This window comes from Petaurus breviceps, unplaced genomic scaffold (assembly GCF_028583685.1).
Source record: "Petaurus breviceps papuanus isolate PSGF00001 unplaced genomic scaffold, PetGlider_PUasm1.0 90925, whole genome shotgun sequence".
Taxonomy (NCBI): domain Eukaryota; kingdom Metazoa; phylum Chordata; class Mammalia; order Diprotodontia; family Petauridae; genus Petaurus; species Petaurus breviceps.
The window spans coordinates 22754868-22776828 of record NW_027187380.1 but is presented as its reverse complement, the minus strand read 5'-3'; the positions used below and the strand labels follow the sequence as shown (position 1 = coordinate 22776828).

The following is a 21961-nucleotide window of genomic DNA, read 5'->3' as shown; positions in this document are numbered from 1 at the left end:
ATGCTAACAATGGAAGATCCTTAAAATTTGGGGATTGCCTAACAGCTATGTTGAGTAAACTGAGTTTTGTTTGTCTTTAAATTTGGAATTTGAAAAACCAACCACAATTTTGCCACAAAGGTTTTGTTGTGACTCTGTGCAAGCCATTGTGGGAGGCACTTGATGGGACAATGTTAAGTTCTCCCCAGGATCCCAGAGATACTTCTTGAATGGATATGAACAAATGTTCTAATTGTACCCTTTTAATTTTGTTTTATTTTAAGGTAAAAATTATAAATCTATTTATAACTTGAAATAGAAACTTATAGGCTGTTTTTAAACTTATTTAATTTTTATTTTAAAAGGGTATTAATCAGGTAGCTGTGAACTCTTCCACCCAATATGTACTTGCCTCTGCCCTGCTTCCAGGTACGGCACCACCTCCTCTCTCAAGGGTTTAAACTTGCCACTTCATAGTTTGCCACGGATGATGATATTGCTGCTCTCATTGCTGACAATGGCTCTGGAATGTGCAGGAGATGATGCCCCCCAGGCTGTCTTCCCTTCCATTGTTAGTCACCCCAGACATACCCATATCTAGATGGTGGGTATGGGCCAGAAAGACAGCTGTGTGGGAGATGAGGCCCAGAGCAAGAGAGGTATTCTGACCCTGAAGTACCACATTGAACATGGTATTGTCACCAACTCCACAACACGGAGAAGATCTAGAATCATACTTTCTAGAATGAGCTCCGTGTGGCCCCTGAAGAGCACCCTGTGTTGCTCAGAAAAGCCCCACCCCTGGAACCCCAAAGCCAACAGAGAAAAGATGACCCAGATTATGTTTGAGACCTTTAACACCCCAGCCATGTATGTTGCCATCCAAGCTGTGCTGTCCCTGCATGCCTTTGGTCATACCACTGGTTTTGTGATGGACTCTGGTGATGGTGTGACCCACACTGTGCCCATCTATGAAGGTTATGCCCTTCCCCACGCTATCCTCTGTCTGGATCTGGTTGGCTGTGATATAATGGACTACCTCATGAAGATCCTGACCAACAGAGGGTACAGTTTCACCACCACAGTTGAGAGGGAAATCTTGCATGACATCAAGGAGAAGCTGTGTTATTTTGCCCTAGACTTTGAGCAGGAGATAGCCACTGCTACATCCAGCTCCTCTCTGGAAAAGAGCTATGAGTTCTCTGATGTTCAGATTATCACCACTGGCAGAGAGAGGTTCCAATGCCCAGAAGCTCTCTTCCAACCATCTTTCTTAAGGATGGAATCCATGAAACTACCTTCAACTCAATCATTAAGTGTGATGTTGACATCCAAAAGGATTTGTTGGACAACACTGTATTGTCAGGTGGTACCATCATGTACCCAGGCATTGCTGACAGGATGCAGAAGGAGATTACAGCCCTAGCTCCCAGAACAATGAGAATCAAGATCATTGCCCCACCTGAGCGCAAATACTCTGGATTGGAGGTTCCATCCTGGTGTCTCCTTCCAGGAGATGTGGATCAGCAAGCAGGAGTATGATGAATCTGGGCCCTCCATTGTCCACTACAAATACTTCTAAATGGACTGAGGGTTTAAAATTTTTTTTTCTTTTTGTCAAAGGGTGTGACATGATGACATGATAATTGCCCCAAAACAGAGATGAGATTGGCATGGGTTTATTTATTTATTTTTTTTGGTGCTTGACTCAGGATTTAAAAACTGGAATGGTGAAGGTGATGAGCAGTCTAAGTATGTTGGAGGCAAACATCCCCAAAGTTCTACAGTGCGTCTTCAGGACTCTGATTGTACATTTTTTTTTAAAGAGTCATTCCAAATATCATATAATGCATTGTTACAGAGTTACAAGCTTCTGTGAAGGCTGTCTTCTGCTGGAGCAAAGGAGCGCCATAACAAAGATCCAGATGGGGAAGGGGAGGGGGAACATACTAGTATTGCTCTAAATAGAAATTATGTAATCCTTAAAAAAGAACAAAACTTTTTGTATCTTCTGCCTTAAAAAAGGGGTATTAATCATGTCATATTCTAAGAACAGTAAGAAAAAATCCATACAATAAAAAAAAGAATTTTTAAACAAAGTAGAACTAGATTATTTCTTTTCTAAAGGAAAAAAAAACCCAAGATTTTATATTTAATTTATAGATACCACATTAGTGTCCTCAAGTAATATAATTTAAAATTCCATTATAAAATCCATCATTCTACCTCTCCCCTCCAACTTCTCCCTGTGCATCCTTCTTTCTCACCCCTTTCATTTTCTTTAAGAGATCATCCTAACATAACTGACTCACACTCATGCCCTCTATGTAGACTCTTTCTAATTGCTCTAATAATTATAAAATTATTAGGAATTACATCTATTTTCTTCCCATAAAGGAATACAAACAGTTTAACTTTATTGAGCCCCTTTTCATTATTCTTTTATGTTTAACATTTTATGCTTGTGTTTGTGTTTATCTCCTGTTTGAATGTCAAATTTTCTATTCAGCTCTTGTCTTTTCATCAGTAATGGTTGAAAGTCCTTTATTTCATTAAATATCCATTTCCCTCCTGAAGGATTATACTCAGTTTTTCCCAGTTAGGTTATTCTTGGTTGTAATCATAGTTTTTTTGCCTTCTAGAATATCATATTCCAATGTGGATGCCATCAAATCTTATGTGATTTTGACTGAATCTTACTATCTCATGATATTTGAATTTTTTCTTTCTGGATGCTTGAAATATATTCTCAACCTGGGGACTCGGGAATTTGAGTATAACATTCCTGGAGTTTTTCATTTTGGGATCTCTTTCAGGAGGTGAGCAATGGATTCTTTCAGTTTCTATTTTACCCTCTGGATCTAAGATATCTGGGCAGCTTTCTTTTATAATTTCTTGAAATACGATTTCTAGGCACTTTTTTTGATCATGACTTTCATGTAGTCCAATAATTCTTAAATTATATCTTCTCAATCTGTTTTCCAGGTCAGTTGTTTTCCTGATGAGATATCTCATATTTTCTTTCATTTTCTTTTCCTTCTTTTGACTGTTTTATTTCTTGATGTCTCATGGAATCATTAACTTTCATTTGACTACTTTTAATTTTTAAGGAATCAATTTTTTCAATGAGCTTTTGTCCTCTTTTTTCATTTGACCAATTCTGCTTTTTAAGGAACTCTTCAGAGAATTTTTGTTCCTCCTTTTCTGTTTGGCCTATTTTGTTTTTTAAGGAGTTCTTTCTTCAGTGGATTTTTGCGCTTTTCTTGCCATTTGGTCTATTCTGGTTTTTAAAGGTGTTTTTTCAGTCTTTTCTTGTGCTTCCATTACCAAACTATTAATTCTTTTTTTTTTTTTTCATGATTTTCTAGCCTGGTGGCCTCTTATCTTGCTTTCCTCCAGGCAAGAACTACAGTCATCATTGGAGAAAGATGTTCAAGTTCCCTAGAGATATTTATCCATGCCTTTCCTCAAGCTGTTTGTCTATATGTTTAGACAGCCCATGTGGATAATGTACGTCATATGCATCTCACATAAATATTTTACAAGAGGCAGCTAGATAGCACAACATATATTTGTACATATGTGTGTACATAGGTAGGTACACGTGTATATATGCATGCACACATGTGTATGCATATATGTGTTTATGTATACACATATGTATATATGTACATAGCTGTGTGTGTGTGTGTTGGACCTGAGTTCAAATTGGCCTCAGCCAGGTGATCTAGGCAAGTCATTTAACTTTTGTCTATCTTATTTCTTTATTTGTACAATGGGGACAATAATTGCACCTACCTCCCAAGGTTGTTATGAGGTTAAGAAAGTATTTGTAAAGAGATTTTCAAACTTTAAAACATTATATAAATACTGCTATTATTATCTTACATGGGTGTATCTGGGTATACATCTATATTCTACTATCTTATTCAGGCAGCACAAACCTTACACATATGTGTATATTTATACAAATAAATTATATACATTAATGTAGTAATTTCTGCAAGTTCTATAGTCTTGGACCTCATCAGTGAGCAATTTTGATCAGTTAGAATTGGTACTTCTATAACCTGCTCTCATGAACAAGTTAATAACCAAAGATATAAACATATCATGGGTTAGGTTCATATTCCCTGGGGTGTATGCCTGTTTATCCTTCCTCTGAGCCCATAGTCTGTGCATGCCTATGCTAGTAGTATACCCCTAAGGCCAGTGTGGTAACAATATCTCAGCCTTGACTAAACTGAAATTCTTAGTACTAGGAAGAAAGTACCAGTTTGAAATTCTCCAGGGAACTCATAATAGTACAAAATATCCGGAGTCTATAATATATAACTCTCTGAAGAAATACCCTGTATTTCCCATCTAACATTGTGCCATTTCCTAGAAAATGGCTTGCTCTCCTTATTTGTTTTGGCCAGATCTTTCACATTACCCAATATCTAGCATTTCTCTTTCTTGACATCACCACCAATTCTTACCCTTTCAATAAGCTACATGATTTTAAGCTGTGTTAGTGAGTCAACCTGGTGTTTAAGTATTTGTTAGAGTAGCTAGATGACACCATAGTGCACAGAGCTCTGGACCCAGAGTCAGATCATCTGAATTCAAATCCTGTCTTAGGCATTAGTGGTGTGACCCAGGGTAAGTCACAACCTCTATTTGCCTCAATTTTCTAGACTGTAAGGTGAAGATAGCATGTACCTCACAGAGTTGTTGTTAGGAGCAAATGAAATACTATTTGTAAAAGCACTTAGCACAGTGTTTGGTTATATAGTTGATACTTAATAAATGATTGTTTCCTTTTTTTCCCCTTGTGATCCAGGCAACTCACACCAAGGAAGAGAAAGGATGGAGAACTTGGGGAAGCTGGGTATGCTCTCATGTTGGCCTTGAGACCATCATACTTGAGGTCTTAGTGACTATGCTGATTTGCCCTTCTCTGGTGGTCCCTGATTCTTCCCCCATAGTATTTCATCTTAAATTTTGTGCTTCATCTTGTGTGAGTTAAAATAAACTGTAATAAAGATCCACTGTTTTATACATGGCTGTTTTATTCTTTTGTTAAAAAAATATAAAGTGCCATAATTATGACTAAAATACTAGAATGAAAATTGACTCTCTGAACTGGTGGAATTAATGAAAAATCAGACATCCTAACATTCTACTTTTAATTTCACCATTTTTCATTTTGTTTTTTGCTAAAGCTAAATATTCCCTTATGATCAACATGACTAACAGAATTTGTCTTTAAGAGAATAAATGTAAAACCTATAGAAAAGGCAATGTCTGCCTGGTCACCCCTGGATCATGTGTAAGTTTCAACAAAATAGGAATGATGTAATTTGATTGCAAAGGTCCACAGTTGGAACATTGTGTTCAGATTGGAATAGGACCCAGGGGGGCAATTCTTAGTTTTTAGGATCAGATACCAGGATTTAGAGCGATTTTAGTGTCTACTAAAGATCTATACCCATTGGGAATCTGTTCCTCTTTATGGGATTTGTTCTCCTATACTTCATGACTTGCTGTTTAGGGGCTTCTTCCTGCACTCAATAAAACGCCTTTTATCTTCTGATCCTGCCACCACTCTGGTACCATCTCACACCTGGACTACTGTAATAGCCTAATATTATTACAGTCTGTCTGACTCAAGTCTCTCCCCACTCCAATCCACCCTCCAGCCGCTAAAGTGATTTTCCTAAAATGCAAGTCCAATCATGTCACCACTCTATTCAATAAAATCCAGTGGTTTTTTGTTGCCTACAGGATCAAAAATAAAATTTTCTGTTTGGCATTCAAAGCCTTTTATAACCTAGCCCCCTCTCACCTTTTCAATTGGGCAGCTAGGTGACTCAGAGTGCTGGGCCTGAAATCAGGAAGACATCTTCCTGAGTTCAAATCTATTCTCAGACACTTACTAGTTGTGTGACCCTTGGCAAGCCATTTAACCTTGTTTGCCTCAATTCCTCATCTGTAAAATGAGATGAAGAAGGAAATGGCAAAATATTCCAGTATCTTTGCCAAGAAAATCCCAAATTAAGTCTTGAAGAGTCGGACACTACTGAAACAACTGAACAACAACAAAAACCTTTCCAATCTTCATACAGCTTACTCCTCAACAAATTCTTTTCAATCTAGTGACACTGGCCTCCTGGCTGTTCCATAAACAAGACACTCCATTTCTCAGATCTGACCATGTTAATCTCTTTTTTCAATAAATTCCACTGGCTCCCCATCACTCCCAGGATCAAATATAAAATCCTCTGTTGAGTATTCAAAGCCCTTCACAATCTGTCTTTCCAATCTTCTTATATCCCCTCTGTTTGGAGATTACTGAGATAATAAGGATAAAAATAGTAATAACTAGCATTTATATAGCACTTACTATGCACCCACTGTGCTGAGTGCTTTACAAATATGATTTCATTTGATTATTATGACAACCCTGCAACGTAGCTGCTATCACTTTCTGTGTCTTATAGTTAAGGAAACTGAAGCAAAGAGAGGTTAAGTGACTTGCCCGGAGGTCACACAGCTAACTGTGTCTAGACTGGATTTGAATTCAGGTCTTCTTGACCACTGCAGGTCTAGCCCTTTTTCTGCTGTACTACCTAGAAGATTAATAGCTTATTCTAACAAGCAGCAAATGAATAAGACTGTAGCCCAGGCAATAGGGAGCCCCCTGGGGAATCATAAAGAGTTTGATGCTAGAAAGCTTAGAAGATCCTTTGCCTTTGAATGAATATGGCAGACTCATTTTCTTGCTGGAGCGTGGTATTCTGATCCAGCAGTTCTACATCTCCCAGAGAGTGGGCCTATCAGGTAGGGAACAGCACCTCCATTGTTTGAGGCAGGGGTGGAGTAAAGGTTGTTTTTGTTTTTGATGTGAGGTAAGATTATCAGGTCCTAGCCAGGAGTTCAGAGAGTGTGCCAAAGATTCAGAGAGTTAAGCAGGAAGTGGTGAGCTGAGTCTGAGATTATAGGGAAGGACAAAGCCTCAGTGACTGACAGTGACCTTTTCAGGAGCTGGTACTAACCACAGCCCATCCATGCTCAGGCCTTGCAGCTGTGGACATGGGCACCTTGGATTGACCTTCATTTCACCAACATAGACACTCAGCCAAGGTGGTTAAGTGATGTCTCCAAAGACAGTGATTTATGGGCCTTCTAAAAAAGATGTAGGATACTTGGGACCTACAGACAAAGAGGCAGCAGTGGAAATAACCCTGAGTTTGGAGTCCGAATACATGGTTGAATCTAACTTTGTCACTAATTGTGTGACTATCATAAAGTTATTAATCTTTCTAGTCTTAGTTTCCTTGTCTTTAAAATGATTGATAGGGTGAAAGCAATATTCTAACCCCTCTCCTTGTGCAAGTTAGACTGGTTTTTCCACCGAAAGCAGCAAAGCTATTCCTAGGACTTGAATGACCCGAGGAACTAAGACTTGAGGCTATATTTCCTTTGTAGCTCCCTAGTAGCTTCTAGTCTCATAAAGGCATACAAAGGCCCCTCATGTGGAGGTGAGGCCTTTCAGACTTGGCAGATGTCCTAAGCCTGCTTAAATCACTACACTCTGCCTTGTTAACTAGACCTATTTCCATGTGAAAGTGAGGAGAACCAAATCTACCGAGCTAAGTCCTGAAGGAGCCTTGTCAAATATTCTTATGCTTTGGCTAAGAAAAAATGCATTGATTTCCAAGTGTTTCATTTCATTCCAACATCAAACCTGAATATAACAGGTTCCTGTCCAAAGCAATGTTCACCCCTGACAAGAGGGTTGGGTAGTAAGGTGGCACAGTGGATAGAGCACCAAGCCTGGAGGGAGGAAGACTCATTTTTATGAGTTCAAATATAGCCTTAGACACTGAGCAAGTCATTTAACCCTGTTTGCCTCAGTTTCCTTATCTGTAAAAATGAGCTGGAGAAAGAAATGGCAAACTACTCCAATAAAATCCCAAACGGGGTCATGAAGAGTGAGACATGACTGAATGACAAAATCAAGAGGACAGCGGTAGATGACCGTTAAAATCTTTTCTTGTTCTAGAACTATGATACCCATTGGATTCATCCTACAGAGGGAACTCTACTAATGGAAAGGCAGCACAAGGACAACAAGGACCTAGACACTAGTGAGGTTGAGAGGGACTATAGTTCTAAAATGGAATAATTTGATATGTATGGCATAGCTTTTATAATAAGGACCCATCCTTGGAAAAAACAAATAGCTATTTCCTAAATCAAAGGTGAGTTTACTTTTATTGCTAGGAAAAAAAAAAAAACAAAGAAAAAACCTTCTCTCTTACATCTGTTCCATAATTAGAAAAAAAATATTATTCAACACCAAATGGTTGTAATTACTTTGGGTGCCATATGGAGAATTTTAAAATCATTTGCAAAACAAAATGATGATTGTAAATGTGCTTTCTTTTCCTACCATCTTCTTCAAAAGGCAGTGAAATTCACATTATTATCATTTTTAATTGCCATTAAATGAGGATATAATAAAATAATGCCAAAAATCTGTGGTTTTGAAAACATGAGGCAGAGGCAGGCCGGGAAGTCAGCAGGTACGCAGAGGCAGGCCAGGAGGAGGCCTGATCAACTCCGGGGGCAAGTCATCCCACCAACCACAAGGGCCACTACCAGGCCTATCACCGAAGGGCTGGGACTGGAAAGAGCAAGGTAAGAACCAAATGTAGGCCCCCTGTCTGGGACAACAAATACTCCTGGGACTACCACGCCATAGCCCAGAAATTAAAAAAAAAAAAAGCCCCAATCAGGGGCTTTTATCCTCCAAGGACCAGGATGCCAGAGTGAACCCCACCTGTTCCAACTCTCCCCTGAAAATATAGTAACTCTTGCCCCAGGGCAAAACCCTCTACAGTAAAGGCTTGGGATCCCTAGAGGAAGGGCATTGCTAGGGCCCTGCCTCAAAATGGGTAGAAAGCAGATTACAAAGACTCTGGAGTCTTACTATCCTCAAAGGGAGGAACCAAACTCAGAGGGAGACAATGTGGACTCCACACCCAGAGCTGAAACATCAACAGGAAACAGGGAATGGGTCCCAAGCACAGAAAGCTCTCCTAGATGAGCTCAAAAGGAACTTTGAAAACCAAATGAGAGAAATAGAAGACAAAATGAATAATTCTTTCAAAACCAAAATTATAGAATTAGAAAAAACATTATAATGAAGGAAACAGCTCCTTAAAAAGAAAAGTGTATGATATGGAAAAGGAGCTCCAAAAACTAACCAAGGAAAATGATTTGCTAAAAACTAGAATCAACCAAATTGAAACAAATAACTCTATGAGGAACCAAGAATTAGTCAAACAAAACAACAAGAATGAAAAATTAGAAAAAGAGGTAAAATACCTCAAAGAAAAAATAACTGACCTGGAAAACAGATCATAGGCGTACCAGAAAATCCTGATGAAAAAATGAGCATGGACAACATTCTCCAAGCATATTAGAGGGACAGAGGGGAGGGAGGGGAGCTTTGTATGAGATTTGTTCCTGTCACTCTTGGTGAAAAGAAGAAATAACATAATTCATTAAGTATAAAAATATTCTACAGGCAATAAGAGGGGGAAAGGGCTAAAGAAGGGGTGGTGGTGGTTAGTAGGGAGGGAAGAAGTAAGGGGGAAGGGGAGGAAAAGGGAGGGGAGCTGATAAGGGAATACTGAGGGAGGTGGTGCTCAAAAGGAAAACTATTAAGGAGGGGAAGGGAGAAGGGGAGAAAAAATATAAGCATTAACAGGGGAGGGAATAGGATGGAGGGAAAGAAACAGATAATAATTATAACTGTGAATGTGAATGGAATGAACTCTCCCATAAAACGGAGAGGTGAAACAACGGTGTCCACTATCACCCCTCTTATTCAATCTGGTACTAGAAATGTAGCAGTAGCAATTAGAGAAGAAAAAGAAATCAAGGGCATCAAATTAGGCAAAGAAGAGACCAAGCTATCACCCTTTGCAGACGATATGATGATATATTTAGAGAATCCTAGAGAATCAAGTAAAAAAAATACTTGAGACAATAAATAAATTTAGCAAAGTTGCAGGATATAAAATAAACCCACATAAATCCTTGGTATTCCTATATATTTCCAATGAAATTCAACAGCAAGAGATAGAAAGAGAAATCCCATTTAAAGTTACCGTAGACATTATAAAATATCTGGGAATCTACCTGCCAAAACAAACCCAGGACCTATATGATCACAACTACAAAACAATTTTCACACAAATAAAATCAGATCTAACTAATTGGAAAAATATCAATTGCTCATGGCTGCATAGAGCTAACATAATAAAAATGACAATTTTACCTAAATTAAATTATATATTTAGTGCCATACCAATCAATTTACCAAAAAACTACTTTATAGAGCTAGAAAAAATAGTAACAAAATTCATTTGGAAGAAAAAATGGTCCAGAATATCAAGGAAACTAATGAAAAGAAATGCTAGGGAAGGTGGACTAGCTATACCAGATTTCAATCTGTATTATAAAGCAGCAGTCATCAAAACTACTTGGTACTGGCTGAGGAATAGAGTAGTGGATAAATGGAATAGATTAGGCACACAAGATTCAGAAGTCAAAGACTATAGTAATCTATTGTTTGATAAATCCCAAGACCCCAGTTTTTGGGATAAGAATTCACTATTTGACAAAAACTGCTGGGAAAACTGGAATATAGTATGGCAGAAACTGGGGCATAGACCATTATCTAACACCATATACAAAAATAAATTCTAAATGGGTGCATGATCTAGGTATTAAGGTTAATACTGTAAACAGTCTCAGAAAGCAAGGAATAATTTACCTGTCAGATATGTGGAGAGGGGGAGACTTTATGACCAAACAAGAATTAGAGAGCATTATAAAATGCAAAATGGATAATTTTGATTATGTTAAATTGAAAAGCTTCCATACAAACAAAGCCAATGTAACCAAGGTTAAGAGAGAGGTGGGGAATTGGGAAAGAATCTTTATAACCTATGTCTCTCATAAGGGACTCATTTCTAAAATATACAGAGAATTGAGTCAAATCTATAAGAATACAAATCATTTCCCAATTGATAGTTGGTCAAAGGATATGAACAGGCAGTTTTCAGAGAAAGAAATTAAAGATATCTAGAAGCACAGGAAGAAATGCTCTAAATCACTATTGATTAGAGAAATGCAAATCAAAACAACTCTGAGGTACCACATCTCTCCAGTCAGATTGACTAAGATGGCAAAGCAGGAAAATGACAAAAGCTGGAGAGGATGTGGGCAAATTGGAACACTAATGCATTGCTAGTGGAGGTGTGAACTGATCCAACCTTTCTAGCAATCTGGAATTATGCCCAAAGGGCTGTAAATAATTTCATACCCTTTGACCCAGCAATACCACTTCTAGGGTTATATCCCAAAGAGATCATAGAAGTGGGAGATAGACCCATATGTGCAAAGATATTTATAGCAGTTCTTTTTGTGGTGGCAAAGAATTGGAAATTAAGGGAGTGCCCATCAATTAGAGAATGGCTGAACAAGTTGTGGTATATGCACGTTATGGAATACTATTGTGCTATAAGAAATGAGGTGCAGATGGACTTCATATTTACCTGGAGAGGCTTATACGAACTGATGCTGAGTGAGAAGAGCAGAACCAGGAGAAATTTGTACACAATTACACGTTTGTGTGATGACCAACTTTGATAGACTAGACTCTTCTCAGCAATGCAGGTTATAAGTTAACTCCAAAAGACTCATGATGGAGAGAGATGTGTACATCTAGGGAAAGAACTAGAAAGAACTGAGTTTGTATCCAGATTGAAGCAAACTACCTGATCTTTTTCCTTTTCTTGTTTGGTTTTATCTCCTCTTTACCATTTTTCATTCCATCTGATATAACCCATCTTTATAACCTGACTAATGTCTAAAGTGGAAGTATTTACAGATCCTATACTTGACTATTCCGCCATGGGGGGGAGGGGAGAGAGGGGGGCAGAATGTGAAACTCAAGGAATTGTGGAATTGAATCTTGTAAACTAAAAGTAAAGAAACAAATTAATAAAAAAAATTAAAATGGAACAAAAGAATAAAACAAAACAAAAAAGAAAATATGAAAACATGTAGCACCTGAGGATACACTACTGCCAACCTGCAAATGAATCCTTTTAGAAGAGATAACCCAGGTCCACAATACTCTATGGACCCCCACATTTTTAAACCACAAATATTTCGTGATCCTTTACCAAAGGTTCTATTTTTGTTAACCAGCCAGAGGACACAATTAATAAAAGCAAAGACAGGTAATTCAAGGATTCTTATTTTTTTGTATGTGTTTGTATTGCAGATTTCTTTGTGTAATCTGGTAAAATTCATGGCCCCTTTTGCAGAATATAATTTTTGAATGCTTTAAATAAAGTACATAGAGTTACAGAGGAAATGAATTATGTTGAAATATAATTATCAAAATATTTTTTAAAAAGTTCATGTATCCTTGGTGAAGAACCTCTGATTTAATTAAATAGAACAATAAAAAAAATAGTAATAGAACATTCCCCATAAATACATATATGGATAGATGTATAGATGTAGGGAAATAGTATATGTATAACAGGGCACACATGAAGGGAACATAGGTGCTCAGGGGACACACATAGGGAGCACCAATGGCCCAGAGTGTACACTGGAGAGCCAATTCCCATTTTTGATTTCTTCAGGGCCATCAGTATATTCTGGTGATGGGCTGGGCCTGCTTTCTAGTGGTGTGAAACATCATGCAGTCTTTGCTGGGTGCTTTGGGGCAGTTAGGTGGCACAATGGATAAATTGAGTCAGGATAGATAGAAAGATAGATCAGAGTCAGGAAGACCTGAGTTCAAATTCAGCCTCAGAAACTTCTTAGGAAAGTCACTTCATTTTGATTTGCCTATGGATTGGTAATCCACTGGTGAAAGAAATGGCAAACCACTCCAGTATCTTGGCCAAGAAAACCACATGGACAGAAGTTCACAGGGTCACAAAGAGTCTGATGCAGCTGAACAAGTGTTGCTATAGTGTTCTGAGAGTGTTGCTATAGTGTTCTCACAGCTGCTGAACTCTTTCTTCTTTGCTACCAGCTACCGGATACATGCATGCTACTTTGGTCCTTGGAAGCTGGGACATGAAGCTAAAAAGCTTCTACCTAACAAGGATGGACTGATAGCTCTTTTTTTAAGGTGGGTAATTTTATTTTACAAGATAATAAAATTGTATTGATATCTTTTGTTACTTTTTTTTACATCACTAAAATTTATTCCAGTATTTCTCCCACTACTTCCTCCCAGAGGACCATCCTATATATTTAGTTTTTTTTTTTAAAGAAAAAAAATTGCAAAACTTATTAATACATTAAAAAGTCTGAAAATGTATGTATTCTACCACACATATGGACCTCACATTCTTCCTTAACTAAATATGCCCTTGATCTCATCTCCTCCTGCTTTCTCTAGCAAATTGCAATCAATCTCTCTCTTTCTGTCTTTGTCCCTGTCTTTGTCTCTGTCTGTCTCTCCTTACATTTCTCCTTCTTTTCTCAAACAGCTACAAAAAAACCTGTCTACACTCATTGCCTCCATTTCTTCTCCTCTCACTTATTCCTCAACTCTTAGAAATCTGGTTTCCGTCTTCATTACTAAACTAAAACTGCTCTTTCCAAAGCTGCTAATGGTCTTTTAATTTAGAAATCTGATGGGTTTTTCTCAGTCCTCATTCCCTTTTGAGTTTTTTACTTCATTTGACACAGTTGACTACCTCTTCTCTGGGATTCTCTCTCTCTTTCAATTTTTGTGACTTTCCTCTTTCCTCACTGTCTGACTGTTTCTCTGTTTTCCTAGGAGAGTCTAATGGACTAGGTGAGTACCTTGTGTTACTTTACGTGTTCATGAACCTTTGAGAGCCCTTTGTATCTTATGCATTTTCTGTGGTGGATGAAATAATACTGTGTTTTCCCGATAATAAGACCTATCCCAAAAATAAGCCCCCCTCTTACTGTGTAAGATTCCTCTAAAAATAAGCCCTCCCCCGAAAATAAGCCCTATTGAGATTGCTACTGTAGTGAAGGTGATCCCCTGTGCTACACGCTACATTACGGTACCCTCTGTATGCACTGTCCCCTCCCCCCCCGTGAAACGCACGCCGCGCTCCGAGCTGCATCCAATCAGAGCTGCAGCAGTGAGCGCGTCATCCTGTTCTTCCCCAGTGATTTGCTTGCTGGCGCCATTGAGAGCAGTGCCACAGAGGAGAGCTGAGGCAGGACAACATAAGCCCTCCCCTGAAAATAAGCCCTCTGGTGTTTTTCTTTCCAAAAAAAATAATAAGACAGTGTCTTATTATCGGGGAAACACGGTAGTTGTGCCAGGTTGTGGTTGTATTTGTTGTATGTGTGGTTGTGATTGTGTGTGTATGTGTGGTTTGTCCATTCTAGAAGAGAACCATGACATCTGGGAGGCGATGACATAACTTGCAATTGATTTTGAGTGAGGTGGGGCAGAATATCCTCAGGTAAGGGGAAAGAAGAGGAGAGGAGAGGAGTTGAGAGGGGAGGGGAGGGGAAGAGAGGGGAGAGATAGGAAAAAATACTGCTGACAATAGGTCCGCTCTCCTTTCCTCCCCTCTCCTCTCCTCTTGGTATTCTGCCCAAAGGAGGGTGAATTTTGATTGCCAAAAGCTACCTACCTAACTTGGGGTTTACTGGATAGATTTCTTTCTCAAAGGCCAAGTCTTAAGCCAAAAGTTGTCCTATATCCAATACAAATATCATACATTGAGTCCTTTGTGAGAGTTGGAGAAATTTAGACACAAGCCATATCTAAGCTTTATTTTAGAGATTTTTCTGAAGAACTGGTGGCAAGAGTCAAGAAGAGAAACTTATCCTTTTGGGTCAGAATTCAACTTAGTTTTTGTGAGGTTGGAGTTCTTAGTGGTGGGGGGAGGGGAGGAGGGCTAGAATGTTGGGATACAGGTAACAAAAAGAAAGACAAGCAAAACAGACCAGTTCTACAATTGTATTTGTCTGTGTCTGACACATTTGGTGTCCATAGTCATCTGACAACAGGATTTTATTTGATTGTAGTATTTATTCAGAGTTTGGTTCCCATTTAATGTTGCCTTTATTTACAATTTTTATGGCCATTGTGTATATTGTTCTTGTTTCTCCTTACTTTATCCTACTGTATGTCATACAAGTATTACCATGTTCCTCTGAATTCTTATATTTGTAATTTTATTGCTATAATAATATATATGCCACAATTTATTCAATTTTTTCCTCCAAGTTGGGCAACCATTTTGTTTTCAACTTTTTGTGAGTACAAAAAATGCTGCTATGAGTATTTTTGAACTTTTCCTTTTGCCTTTAGCTTCTTGGGGGATACTTGCTTAGTAGAGAGTAACTATTTTTTTTGTATAAACCCAAGTTGTTTTAAACATTGGCTGGATTAATTCATGGCTCCACCAATAGTGTAATAGTGCCCTGACTTCTCATAGCCTCTCCACCACTGATTATTTCCATCTTTTATCATCTTTGCATACTCAAATACTCATCAACCAATTTGCCAATTTTAGGAGTAAGGTAAAATTGCACGGTTATTTTATTTTGTATTTCTCTTGTTACTAGTGATTTGGAGCATTTTTTTCATATAATGATAGTTTGTATGTCTTCTTTTGAAAACTGTTCAGCAATTTTCAGAGGAATAAATCCATGTTATCAATACAAATACAAAAAATGCTCCAAATCACTAATAATTAGAGCAATACAAATGAAAACATTTCTGAGGTATGACTTCACACCTATCAGATTGGCAGAAGTTACACAAAAGACAATGACAAGTGATGGAAGCACTATGGAATAGTCTGTACTTTAACACACTGTTGGTAGAACTGAGAATTGGTCTGAGCCTTCTGGAAAGCAGTTTGAAAGATGCCCCCAAAACTTAAACTGTGCATACTCTTTGACCCAGTAGTACTGCTGCTACTCCAAAGAGATTTTTAAAAAAAAGAAGACAAGGTCCCACATATATAAAAAATATTTATAGAATTCTTTTTGTTGTGGTAAAGATGTGGAAACTGAGAGGTATTCCATCAATTGGAGAATGGTTAAAGATGTTATATTATAGTAATGCTATTATGCTATAAGAAATGATGGAGATGGTGCTGAAATGGACAAATACAATACAAATGGACATGACAGCAAAGCCAATTATAATTTGATAGGAGTGTTTATTAACCAGAGTGACTGCCTCCCTAATAAGGAAGACAGCATTGAGTCTTCTGAAAGGTATACTTTTATAGAGCTAGGTGTTGCTAATCAACAAAATGTGGTTCCAAGGCAGGGTACCATTTCTAATAAAGTCTTGGGTACCTAACAAGAACAGACTTATATCTGGGGTATGTTTCTAGGAACACATATGAAATGTTCCCTCACTATTATGGCCTATTAGGTGGTTTTCAGGGACCCTGGTAGGGGTCCCCTTCTAGCAGGTTTAGGGGGCTTTGGTGTATAATTTCTGGTGGGCACTTCAGTATCAGAAAAGGCTGGGAAGATTTGTACCAACTAATGCAAAATGAAGTGAGCAGAACTAGGTGAATGAGGTATACAATAACGACAATATTGTAAATGTAAACAACTTTGAAAGACTCTGTAGTTCTGATTATCACCAGTTGTATTGTCTTTTTTTCTTGCCACTGGATTTTGATGACTCAGGAAAAGAGAGCGAAGCCCAAGACTTTGTTCAATGCTGTCTCATTTAAATTCAAGTAACTCACAAGGCATCCCCCATGATGTCATTGACCCTCTTCAAAAATGAAGGACAAGCATCAAGAAGCTCTGATTAACTCAGTGAACAGCCACAATTCCAAAGTAATCATGATGTTATGAACTGCCAGATAGAAAAATTGATGGACTTAGAGTACAAATTAAAGTGTTTTTTGTTTTGTTTTCTATGAATCTGGTTAATGCAGGAATTGGTTTTGTATGATATATACATATTGGTAATAGGTTTTGTTTTCCTTGCCTTCTCAATGGATAAGGAAGGGGGAGGAGGAAGGGAGAACATTTGGAAGTTAAAATAAAATTGAATTTAAGAAATTCTTCCTATCCTTTGCCTACTTATTTATTGATGAATGACTCTTGATTTCATATATTTCTATCAATTCCTTCTTATTGAATATCAAAGCCATATCAGAGATATTTGCTATAAAGATTTCCCCCCAATCTATATTTTTTTCTTCTTATTCGAAATATAGTGCCTTTTTATGGCAAAGTTTTTTAATTTTATGTAATTGAAACTATTTTATCTTTTGTGATCTCCTTTATCCCTTGTAAGAATTTTCTCTTAGCTATTACTGTGAAACGTACTTCCTTCTACAGAATTATTTTTCAGCACAAATAATTACCATTTTATAAAGTTAGATTTCATAATATTAGGTTTCCTTATGGTGAAACACACCTATTTTCATGACTTCCTCTTTCCATTTTACTCCATGTTTCTTTGTTAATAGATAGAACTATGTAAGTTTTTTGTCCGTGGGTGTGTGGGAGGACTTTGGGAGCTCAGGAATTTTCATCTGACAGTTTGAGGAAAATATTCAGGAGGAAAGAAGGCAATTGAATAAAGGGAGATAGTTGTACTATAATAGATGACTTCTGGTTTCAAGAACTAGAGGACCTACTTTCAAATCCTGGATTATTCTATCAAGGTGACCTCTGGCAAGTCACTTATCCTGTAAAAAGTCTTATCTATACAATGAGGGTTTGGACTAGATACTGGAACATAATCCAAGAAATAATTAATTAATTCTCAAGTCTGGCCATTTTCTAGAACCTTTGCACAAATAGTCCAAGAAATTGTTCAACTTGTTCATAAAGACTTTTCCTAATTTCTTAACTACTGAATAGCAAGATCTCCTGGCTAGGTGACCTTCTAGATGGATTTTGTTTTTGTTGTTGGTTCTTACAGTGTAATACTTTTCTTGAACTAAACTAGCATGGCCCAAATATTCATTTTTTCTCTTCCCCATGGTGTTCTTGGAAGAACTAGGGGAGTTTACAATCAAGGAAATTGTGGATGGAAAAGTTTCAGATAAGCCTCCATAATTTAGTGTTTTGGGAAGGCTATAGGTTGGAACTTGGGAGCCCATGCCTCAAAATTTGTGGAAATATTCCATGATCAATACCTCTTCAAAGTAAAGGCCCAAGGCCCAGGGAGGGGATTATGGGAGAAGAGGTGATATTTATGCCACATAAACCATCAAGATATATGACATCATTAGGGAGAATATGAGAGCATGGCCAGTCTCGCCTTACCTTGAGAAATCATGGTACACTCTAGTGGTTGACTGATACTAATTACTCCTTTACTATTTAAAGTCTGGAACCCCATTTGCTCTTTTCCTATATTGGTTTTATGGGCCTCTATAACTTTATGCATCTGTTCCAATTTGTGTTTCTATTATAATTCCTGAGTCATTGTTTACTTATTGAGTTTGATGTCTCAGTTGTTTAAATTATTAACAAGCCTATGTCACATTTATTTGGATATAGTTTTATATAATATTTATTGTTTTATAGGCTATGAATGATGATATATGAAAGTAAGGCTTTTATTTTTGGAAAATATCTTAAACCCTCTAAGACAGCCTGGAATAGTCTTAATTGCCATTCCTGTCTTCCCTTTCCTTTGTTTGGGTCAGTTAGGATTGGACAAGAATAGTAAGATCCTAGGAAATTGGCATTTGGGACACTGTGGCCCACATATGCCAACTGAATGATGTTAATACCAGGTATATAAGCCTGGAGCTATTGATTTAAGCCTTAGTAGGCTAGGCATTGAACACAGGTGATTTGAAATTGACCAGTTAATCTTTAGCTGTGGTACCCTTTTGAGTTGAGCTTTGTAGATGAAAAACAATGTACGTCTCTAATAAATGTTGGCATGATGTGGGGGTTAACAAATTGGAGTTCCAATAGCTGATATAAAGGCAAATGCATGGTTTGCTTTAGTTGGAGCACCATGGGAAAACTGTGAGGTTTTAAAAATTTGTATTTCAATGAACAAACATTAACTTTCTTTCTCTTCTACCTTCTTTCCTCATTGAAAACAGAAAAGAAAAACAAGCCTTTGTAACAAATAAGCATTGTCAAGCAAAACAAATTCCTACATTGGCCACATCCAAAAAAATATATGTCTCATTCTTCACCCTAAGTCACATCAATTATAAAGAGGTGGATAGCATGTTTCATCATTGTTGGTCTTCTTGAGTTTGGGTTGGTCACTGTGTGGTTCAAAGTTCTTAAGTCTTTCAAAGTTGTTTGTATTTACAATGTTATTGTGTTACATAAATTTCTCTCCCCTTTCTGTTCAATTCATTCTGCTTCAGTTCATGTAAGAGTTTTCCCAGGTCTCTCTGAAATCATCCCATTCATCATTTTTTATAGTACAATAGTTGGAAAACTCCAGGGGAAAATAAAAAGGCCAATCAAAGCAAGCCTAGGAAGTTCAAAAATCCACAAGGTTATGGTTAAAATTCAAGAGATTATGGATTAGGAAGCCAACACTAGCAAAATAGTTCCACCACTTTCTGGGATCTGCCACAGAGCCCAGACTTGGATGCATTGGGCTTGTGTGAAGTGAAATAGAAGGGGAAATTTTATTTGGGAAAAACATCTTTGTTGTAATCATGGTTACTCACAAGGACTTGTGATTTATTTACCTCTCATTTTAAATCAAGTCCAGACAAGGGAGAACACAGTAATCACAATATAAAAACAACAGCATGCCAATTAGTAGGTTAGGAGAATTAAGGGAAGGCCCATATGGCCAAGCATATGGTAGTTAAGGTTTATATGTTGCCTTCTCATTGCTTTCCTATTCAGTGTTTCCTCTGGTTTTTGAGGAGAGGTCAACATAGAGGGGGCAAGAAAAGCAAAGCAAGTGAAGTGATGTGGGCACGAGTTACTCCCATTGATGGGGTTCTTTGTTGCTAACCAAATATTTAATTTCATGTGCTTTAGGGTGGAGGGCAGTTAAACTAAAGAAAATATATCTGAAAGCAAGATTTTCTAGCCTTTTTCCTTAACTAATTTTTACTTATTGCTGTAGCTTACACACAATTAACTTCCCTAACCCCAAATCAAATTGCATTGTCTATGGCTGATACCTCACAAACATTGTTTCTTATTGCTTACTTATTGGATAATGTCATCAGTTGTTTTCAGGGGGAATTCAGAAGGAGTGAATGGCTTTAATAGATGGGAAGAGAAGAGAAGCCCAAGAATACTTAACCTTGTGTTATGGCCACTGTTTATCCCTGAGGAATGAAGTAAAATGTTAGAATGAACACAACCTGAAAGAGTTGGAAGGAAGGAAAAAAGGAAGGAAACAATCCTTTATCAAGCACCTATTACATTGTGCCAGGCACTGTGCAAAGTGTTTTACAATTGTTATTTCATTTGATCACATGAGATCATTTTGAAGTTAAAAGAGATAATTATCTCATTTGATGAAATGAGATATCTGTAAAGCACTTATCCTAGTGCCCAGTACATAGTAAGTGTATTTATAAAATATAAATAGTGTGATATATAAGAAGTGCTATATAAGCTATAAATATTACTATTAGATTCTCATAGTCACCCTGGGAGGTAGATGCTATTATTATCCTCCTTTTACAGTTGAGGAAACTGAGGAAGACAAAGGTTAAGTGACTTGCCCAGGATTAATAGACTAGTGATTTCTGAGATTGTTTTGAGCTCAGGTCTTCCTGAGACTAGGTCCAGAGCTCTATTCACTGCACCACCTAACTGCCTCTAGACAGAAATCTTGGGTTCCATCTATCACTTATCAATTTACTCAGCCTCTCTGTGCTTCAGGATCCTCATCTATAAAATGGAAATTTTAGTATATATAAAATCAGAATTTAAGTATTTACATTACTTATTGCACAGAATTATTGTGAGCCAAGTACTTGTTAATCATAAAATCAGTATTATTGTTATTATCTTTACATGTAATGTGGCAAAACAAGATATGTTTAATGTATATCCCTGATGATTTCCTCCATGTCATTAAGTTATTCATTAAGCTGATACTGGATGTCACAAACTATCTACCCATGTATTTTGGTTTGATCCCTAGGATCCATCCAAGGTCCTTCCCTTTTGGTTTCTCTTCTGAGCTCCGGACACGATCTCCATCTGAAAATATAGAGTGGCATCTCAAATTCAACATGTTCAAAACTAATCTAATCTCATTAATCTCCACCTACTCTTGCTCTGTATGTCTTCACTATTTGTCAGCACCACCACTGACAGGAAGGAGGCTGCCTGCTTAACCTCTTTTGCAATGCTGTAATGAATAGTTGATACCTAGTTACATTTTAGTGATTTGCAATTCATAGGGGGCAGAATATTTTGTCCTCCTACTTTGACTCCAGTCAGGGCATTTTTTTTTGTTGTTTTTAATTTATTTATTATTAATTTTCAACATTCACCTCCACAAGATTTTGAGTTACAATTTTTCTCTCCCCGTCTTCCACTTACCTCCTACCCCAAAACAGCAAGCCTACTGAATACCCCTTTCCCCATCTGTTCTCTCTTACATCCTCCTCCTTCACCCCCCTAACTTTCTTTTTTTTAATTTATTTTTATTTTTTTTTTAAAGCAATTGGGGTTAAGTAACTTGCTCAAGGTTACACGGCCAGGTGTTTCTGGGTGGGTGCTAAGTGTCTGAGCCCGGGATTCGATCTCCAGGTGTTCTCAACACTGGAGCCGGTGCTCTTACTCGCTGTGCTACCTGGCCGCCCACCCCCCTAACTTTCTAATAGGGCAAGATGGGTCTCCATACCCCAGTACCTGTATATCCTATTTCCCAGTTAGATATAAAAAACAAACAATTTTTAAACATTTGTTTTTAAAACTTTTGAGTTCCAGATTTTTTCCCCAT

At 37.6% G+C, this 21961-nt stretch overlaps 1 pseudogene; it reads left to right on the top strand.

The window, feature by feature from the left end:
* The first annotated feature begins 565 nt into the window (after nt 1-565).
* Nucleotides 566-1561, top strand: LOC138152293 (actin, cytoplasmic 1-like; annotated as a pseudogene).
* Nucleotides 1562-21961: the final 20400 nt, after the last annotated feature.